The following is an 8,322-nucleotide window of genomic DNA, read 5'->3' on the forward strand; positions in this document are numbered from 1 at the left end:
GGGTAGCCTTCATCTTCTTCGATGTCTTCATGATGTACTTGCCTAGGAATGTATCCCTTCTCATCAACCACTACATCAATGTTGTCAACGATTCTGCCAAGTCTTTTATTGTAGCATTTGTATGCTTTGCTATGTGGAGAATAACCAAGAAGAATACCTTCATCTGCTCTAGGTTCAAGTTTGCCAAGTTGCTCATCAGTATTCTTAATATAACATTTGCTCCCAAAGATTTTGAAGTGCTTTACCGAAGGAGTCTCACCACACCAGAGCTCATGAGGGGTTTGAGTGTTGTTCACCCGGACATTTGTTTTGTTGAGAATAACAACCGCAGCATGTGCAGCTTCACCCCAGAAAGTTATGGGAGTTCCCGACTCATCAAGCATAGCACGAGCCATTTGTTGGACTGTTCTGTTCATTCTTTCCACAACTCCATTTTGCTGAGGAGTTCTAGCTGTAGAGAATTCTCTTATTATCCCATGTTCTTCACAGAAATCGAAAAATTCATTTGAGGTAAACTCCCCACCTCTGTCGGATCTGAGGCACTTAATTTTGTATCCTGATTCATTTTCAACCAAGGCTTTGAAGGATTTGAATTTTTCGAATGCTTCATCTTTTTGCTTCATAAGTCCTAACCAGACAAACCTGGAGAAATCGTCAATGAATAATATCAAGTATTCTTCTCCTCGAGGTGTCCTTTTCCTGAATGGACCACATGTATCTGTATGAACTAGCTCAAGAGGCATGCTAGCTGATCCTTCCTTCTCTGGAAAGTTAGTTTTGGTTTGCTTTCCAAACTGACATGATTTGCATATGGTGTTGTCTGGAATTTTGATATCTGGAAGATCGCGAACTGTCTGATATTTGCATGCTTTCCTTATTTCTGAAAAGCTTAGATGCCCCAACCTACGATGCCATAACCAATGCTCATCATCCTTGCTCAAATAGCATTGTTGTTTTCCTTCTTCAAATATGTATAGATTATTTGGAGTTCTGTTACCTTTGATCATTGTTTTACCTGTATCAAGATCACGAACAAGACATCCATTTGATCTGAATATCACCTCGGTTCTTTGATCACACATCTGGCTGACACTTAGAAGATTATGCTTCAATCCATCAACATACAAAACATTTCCAGCCTTGACCTTTTCTTTTAACTGAGCAATGCCTTTTCCTTTTATAGTTGCAGGAGTATCATTTCCAAAAGAAACTTTCTTTCCCTTTTCTAGAGCAGAATGACTCAAGTTTTTCTTTATCACATGTCATATGCTTCGAACATCCACTGTCAATGTACCATAGATTTTCCTGTCCTTCTGCATAAAATGCTATCCCACATCTTTCTGTTTGTGGTTCCTTTATTCTCCATGTTTTGGTGCTTGAGGCTTGTTCCTTTGTCTGCTGAAACCTGCTCCTGCATTCAGAATCTTTATGACCAAATTTATTGCAAATAGAACATTCAACTTCATTTTCAAGAGCCGAAAAGTTGTTATAGGTCCTTTTTGTAATCCTGGTCATACTTCTTTGTTTTTGAGCTTCTCTAGTCATGATTGTTTTATATGCAACACATTGAGATGCTTTGTGACCAAAGTTATGGCAAGAGAAACATTGTCCATTGAAGAAACTTTTGCGGTTATCAAATCTACCGGCCAAAAGATTGTAATTTCTATTGTCATCCATTCTTGAACGAAATTGAGAAGATTTTACCTGTGGCTGGTTGTATCTTTTGTTCACCCTTAAGACGGATTGCCCCTGATAGTCTCTATTTGCAATTCGTCCCTGCTTTACCTGATGGTCTCCATTGTGCTTTTGCTCATTCCTTCTTGCTGCATCAAGATAACTTTTTGAGGTGGATGCTTGAGAAGTTTCTCCATTATAGCCCAGACCTATCTTGTTTAGTGGAGAATGTTGTATATTGATAATCTCATCCAAAGTTTCAGATCCTTTGACAAACTTAAGATTAATAGCTTTTGTTTTCTCAATCTCTTTTCTAAGACCAACAATTTCACCTTCTAATTTTTCAAGATGTTTTTCCTTTTCATCAATTTGAAATTGTAGAGTATCAATGATCATATTATTTTCTTCTATACATCTCTTGAGTTTAGTAATTTCTTCATAATGGCTATCCACATCTATAGCATCCATATAATCATCATCTTCAAATGCCATTAATAGTTTATAGTCATTACCTCGTTCATCTTCATCACTATTTGATAGACCATCACTATCTTCATGAGTGTAGTAGCTTTTCTTATTTGCACTCTGTTTCTTGTTCCATCTAGCAGGTTCCTTTCCTTTATCCTTATAAGGACATTTTGCAGCATAATGACCTACTCTTCCACAAGCAAAGCATTTAAAAGGTAACTTACCTCTGAACCTTCCAGAACCCCTTTGAAGATTTCTGACAAAATTTGATTCTTCTTCTTCTTCTTCTGGCACGTGACTTGCTTCATAATAATCTCCTTTGCCTGAAGCCTTGAAAGCAGCTTCTCTTCTGTCTGATGGACCTCCCTTTCTCATTTCATAAGCAGTTAGAATTCCGTGTAGCTGAGACATAGTAAGAATTCGTAGATTTTCCTTTTCTTCTATTACAGACACTTTAGATTCAAACTTGGGGGACAATGATCTTAGAACTTTTTCAACCACAATAGCCTCTTTTATTTCTTCACCCAAGTTTTTCATGCAATTTGCAATCTCATCTACCCGAAGAAAATAGTTAGCCACACTTTCATCATTATACATCCTGAGATTCTCATACTGAATCTTGAGAGTTTGAAGCTTAGCACGCTTTACCTGTTCATCTCCTTCGTAGCTCAAGACAATCTTGTCCCATATTTCTTTTGCGGATTTATATTGAATAACCTTTACGAATTCTGTTTGAGATAAGCATCCCAGCAAAGTATTGACTGCTTTAGCATTTGTTTCATATTTCTTCTTTTCGGTCGTATCTGTAGGAGTAGCTGAAGGAAAAGTGTAGCATGTATCTATGATATCCCAAACTTCTGTACCAAGAGATTGAAGATAGGCAATAACTCTTACCTTCCAATAATTGAAGTTTGTCCCATCAAAAATTGGTGGCCTGATTGATGCTTCCCTCTCGTAGTTGCTCATGATGAATGATCTTCCTTCAAGCGATCAAGCTTCTTCGAAGGACCTGCTCTGATACCAATTGTTGGAAATAATACTGAGAGGGGGGGGTGAATCAGTATTATCAAGTTCTTTTAACAAATCTTCCTTATTTATACTTTGAATTATTTTTGCATATCAGTACCATAAAATAATGAGCATGAACAAGAAAGACAGATAGTCACACCAAAGAACACCAGATATAAGGTGGAAACCCAATGTGGGTGAAAACCACCTGCTACAATATGTCTCTATCTTCTTTCAAATTAGAACTCTTTTTACAATGATTTTGTACTGGTGCAGTCCTTTACCAGTACACAGGCTGCAACCTGCAGAGAGCTACAACTCTTTCTCGTTTTCCAGTCTCTCCTGGAAGGGAGCTACAACCCCCTACTTCTTTTCTTACAAGGATCACTTTTCATAATTTTCAAACTGGATCCATAAACATCAAATGATCATTAAGTACATGTAAATTACACAGTCAACTGCAGTAACCAGATCAACAATAACAGAACTAAACCCAGAACACCTTATCAACAGAAAAATTCAGTCAACAGAAGATCTTAAGACAGATACACAGTTTTTCTTTCTCTGGCCAGCGTCGCTACGCACTTCACCTTCTGCTTCCTTGTGTATACCCGCAGAGAGCCTTCTGCTGCACCGCGTACCCACGCACTGCTTATTCAATCGCGCTGCGTACTGTTATTGCAGGTACGCACCCAGAGACACTATCGCGCCGCGTACTGCTACTGAAACCACGCACTCATAGATACTATCGCGTCGTGTACTTTTACTGTGCGTACGCACCTGAACCTCTGTCGCGCTGCATACCCACGCAGTTCTCCCTCTTCTGATTTGTGTACCACGCAGTTCCTCTTCTTCTGCTCTGCGTACACATGCGAATCTCCTGTTTCTGCTCTGCGTACCCACGCACTTGCACCGTTAATCACCTGCGTACTTCTGATTAGGGCCGAATTGGCAGTTCACCAGTGTGCTACAGTTAGTTGGATGCCCAGATCTGATCATGCGCTCCAGAGATCACCCTTCACAGATTCGCTTTTAACTTCACTTTCATATAGATCAAGCTTTTAAAACAATAACCCAATATTTCAGATCTTAAGATATTCAATTTGCAAAAGATACGTAACCAAGTGATCTCCTTTGCTTTATATAGCCAAGCTCCTCCTAAAATCATGGATCAATACCATAGATAACCAATACCAGGGGCCCAAAAACATGGGGCTCAATAATAATAATAATATAAAACAATACCACAGGCCAAAACCATAGAATCAAGAGCGGCGGGCTAAATACCACGGGCCAAACATAGGAAACCCCACGTGAACGCGCTTCTCTGCCTTGAAGTAAGTGAAATTGGGGGTACGCACCTTCTGAACGGGTGACCTGCGTGTCTGGTCGCGGTCCCTTCACGGTGTACCTGCGTGTATGCATCTTCTGAACTGTTCTCCTGCGTACTTCTTAAATTTTCAACATTTTGAGAGCCTGATCAGAGCATTGCCACTTGGGGGTGTTGCCATCAAGTACAATATCTGTAACATTGAGCCATACCAGAATCATAATGCCAACACCGCTGCACTAAGTAATGTAGTAAAATCCATGCAGATGAGTCTGTAATACCTTAATAATTGACTAAGATCTCATTATCAGATCAAATGGTACCTCCACCAAGCCCCATAAACCAATGCAAAGTTGCTCCCTTTAGAGTAGAGGGAAACAATTTCAGCTTCTGGGGGTCAGCAGTGTAATCATATCCCCTAAATAAAACATCGAATTCGAAAAGGAATGCATCAGGATCCTCTGAAGTTAGCCCATGCAAGGTAGGAATATTCTGTAATGGAATAGCTTTCATGGGAGAATTGACAACTATGTCAATAATAGGGTATTGTAATGTAGTGGTTTGAGGCTGTTTCTGATTATGAGCCATTTGCTAAAAAATATGCCAATATTCTTCAGGGATTTCTGGAGTTGGATATTTGTTCCTGGGGGATTTAGAAGATACTTTTAGAATGATTTTAACAACACTACCTTGGTCCAGAACACTGGGTGTCCTCTATTCAACTACTACTTCAGGAGATTTGGGTTTTGATGATGCAATTTTTTCAGCACTACCTGTTTCTCCTTCTCCTTCATAGAGGTTTCAAGAGTTCCCTTCTTGTAAGGGGCTAGGATGTGAATTTTCAGTGTTATGAAAAATCTGTTCAGACCCTTTAGTCTTGTTGTGAATCTCAGTGTCAGCTACAAATGATGATCTTGCAACCTGAAGGGTTAAAGTAGGATTTCTTGTAAAAACGGTTTGGGGTCCTACTAATGACTGAGACTCAACTTTCCTTATGATTTCGTCAATGAAGGTTGATCATCCAAGGGACATCGATCCCTAAGATTTTTCAGGTATGGGCGGAGGAATTATACCCTTTTCTACTCTTTTCTTCTTAGTCATTCATACAGAAATACAAACATTTATTTCTACTTCAATTCCTACGAAATTTTGCTAAAAAGCGGGCAAAGGAGCAAGCACTTTACTTGCTCATATGCAGGTTCTTACCTTCCATTTTTAATACCCAATTCTTTCACAAAAAACAATCATCAAACATTTATTTCTACTTCAATTCCTACGCAATTTTGTTGAAAAGCGGGCAAAGGAGAAAGCACTTTACTTGCTTGTACACATGTTCTTACCTTCTGTTTTTAATAGCCAATTCTTTCACATCAAAGAATCATCAAACATTTATTTCTACTTCAATTCCCACGCAATTTTGCTAAAAAGTGGGCAAAGGAGCAAGCACTTTACTTGCTCGTATGCAGGTTCTTACCTTGCATTTTTAATACCCAATTCTTTCGCAACAAACAAATGTGAAACATACATCACCTTTTGTGAAATAGAAACACTCTCCCTGACAATGATGCCAAAATGTTGGGCACATATAAGATGTCTTTTAGAACTCCTAAATGCCTCACATTAATCATCAACCTGGGTAATTCTTTTTGTTTCAAGAGTGTACACAGTATGTGCAAGTGATGGAAATCGTTGGATCTAGAGAGAGTAATACTCTAAAATAACTTATTGATTTCAATACAAGAGTAAACAGATCAAACCATAAACTATAAAACTTGTAACTTCAAAGAAATTAACCTATTCAAATGTCATAACTCAATCTTAATCAAAAACTCTAATTGCAATTACAAACCATAAGCACATCAACTGAGTGCACTGTAGCAGTAACAGAGCTCTTTCAGCTAAATAAAAATAGTAATGCACCTGATCTAACCAATAATACTCTGGCTCTTGATTTACAGGAAATAACTCTTATCTAATAATTGAATCAATCCATGATACAAATAAATGAAACCAATCAACAAAAATAAGAACTAATGTGTGGAATGCACAAGCTCAACATCAGTGATTTATATATCAAATAGATCAATCGTAAAACTATAAAACAAAGCAATTAAACTTGCAGTAAAGAAAGGTAAAAATATAACACAGGAAACAACAGCAAAATCCACCAGTGACCACGCCCAAGCTGCCAGTGAACAAACATAAACACAAATTATATATTACTCATTAACTCTGAATGTCATTATAGTAACGATGTATCCTTCAGAATAATGATCTGTCTCTTTGTTATCACTTAGAATTTTCTTTAGAAGTTATTAGAAGAAAGAAACTGACCGAGGTAACCACAAACCAACTTTTAGGCTTAGGCTCTAGCCAACCTAAGTCCAGAGAGGGCTCTCTCTATATGATTTAGCTTTGTTTTGCTGGACTTTTAGGCTAGTTCTTAAGGTTTAGGGGGTTTTTGATTTGTATTGAGAATTGGGTGGTAGGGATCTTTAAACAGATGGATAGAATGATGTCTCTATACCATTGGGCATATGGACTCAAAAGAAGGGCAATAGAACTGGATCAACTCACTAAAGGGAATGTTCAAAGGGCAAGATAACAGAGTACAGTGCAAGTCTTTAGGCCAGAGGGATGGAAAAGGTTTTAACCAAGGTGAGAGAGCAATTAAGAATTCTCATACTGGGATTGAAACAAAGAACAAGGGGGTAATCAGAAATAAAGTGAAATTAAGGATCCTTTGCTATAGATTAAAAGAAACAACTTGAACTAAGGAGCAATTAAGAATTCCTTAAGTAAGATTATTTGTAGAAAACATAGATTTGCCTAACTGTTATAGTAGAGTGTAATTAAACAAATTTTGATACAATACTTCTAGTTATGGCATCCAGATTTAGATCAACAATATGAAAAACTTTAAGAGATAACAACAACGTGAGAAAATAATTGTCTACACTTCGCTCTGCACATGAATCCTTTGAAATATCGGGTCTTTATTCATCAATCCAGCTTATTGGCTCAGTCAATTCTCCAATAACCTTTACAATATTTCAATCAAGAAGTCTATAGAAATGTCTTAGAATCCACACTACATACTTCGAATTATGAAGTATTTATACTAAGATGTTATTACAAATATCTCAAACTAACTTGAGATTTAATCTAGGAAATAGAAATATCTTCTTGCAGGAAGATAGAGGCAGCTAATGAAATGATTTCATGTTGTCCCTTTTATTATGGTGTTGTTGGCTATTATGGTTTGCTTTTAGCTCTTTATGCTCTTTGTTGTTTGAATCATCACATTGGAGGTTTTAGTTACTTCTGTCTTTCATCTGATACTCTCTGTCACTGATACTCTTTCACTCTGATGACCTGTCTTTATCCTTTCTGTGTTTCTTCCTTTTACTGCTACAATTTAACTTTTACCGTATATTTCAATAGTAAGTTTTCATGTTTTTTATGTGTCTCAGCATCGGAAGTGGATATCAATTAAGTCTCAGTGTGTTTTGTTTGTTTATCTTCCAACTGCATCTTCTGTTTGGCTCCTCTGTTTTGACTGTCACTACTCTGTATAGGTTGTCTTCTTCTCAACTCTGTGTTTTGTCTTCATCTTCCATTCTTGTATATTAGTCTTGTTCTTCTGAATTTAGTCTTTTAATAGGTTTCTTGGTTGAGTCTTGGAGTAAACAGGTTCTGTAACTAGTATCAAAATTGTTTATCAAAGCTCTGGTCCTAGTCTGATAATCTGGAAAATTCAACAATAATTAAGAAATCACCAGTCTGCATGGAAGGGAACATGATGGTTCTTTGCAAAAGGGATGCTTGGGAAGGGGGTCGTA

Source organism: Pinus tabuliformis, chromosome 1_2 (assembly GCF_031772625.1).
Source record: "Pinus tabuliformis cultivar Carrire ecotype Pingquan chromosome 1_2, CPIR1, whole genome shotgun sequence".
Taxonomy (NCBI): Eukaryota; Viridiplantae; Streptophyta; class Pinopsida; order Pinales; family Pinaceae; genus Pinus; species Pinus tabuliformis.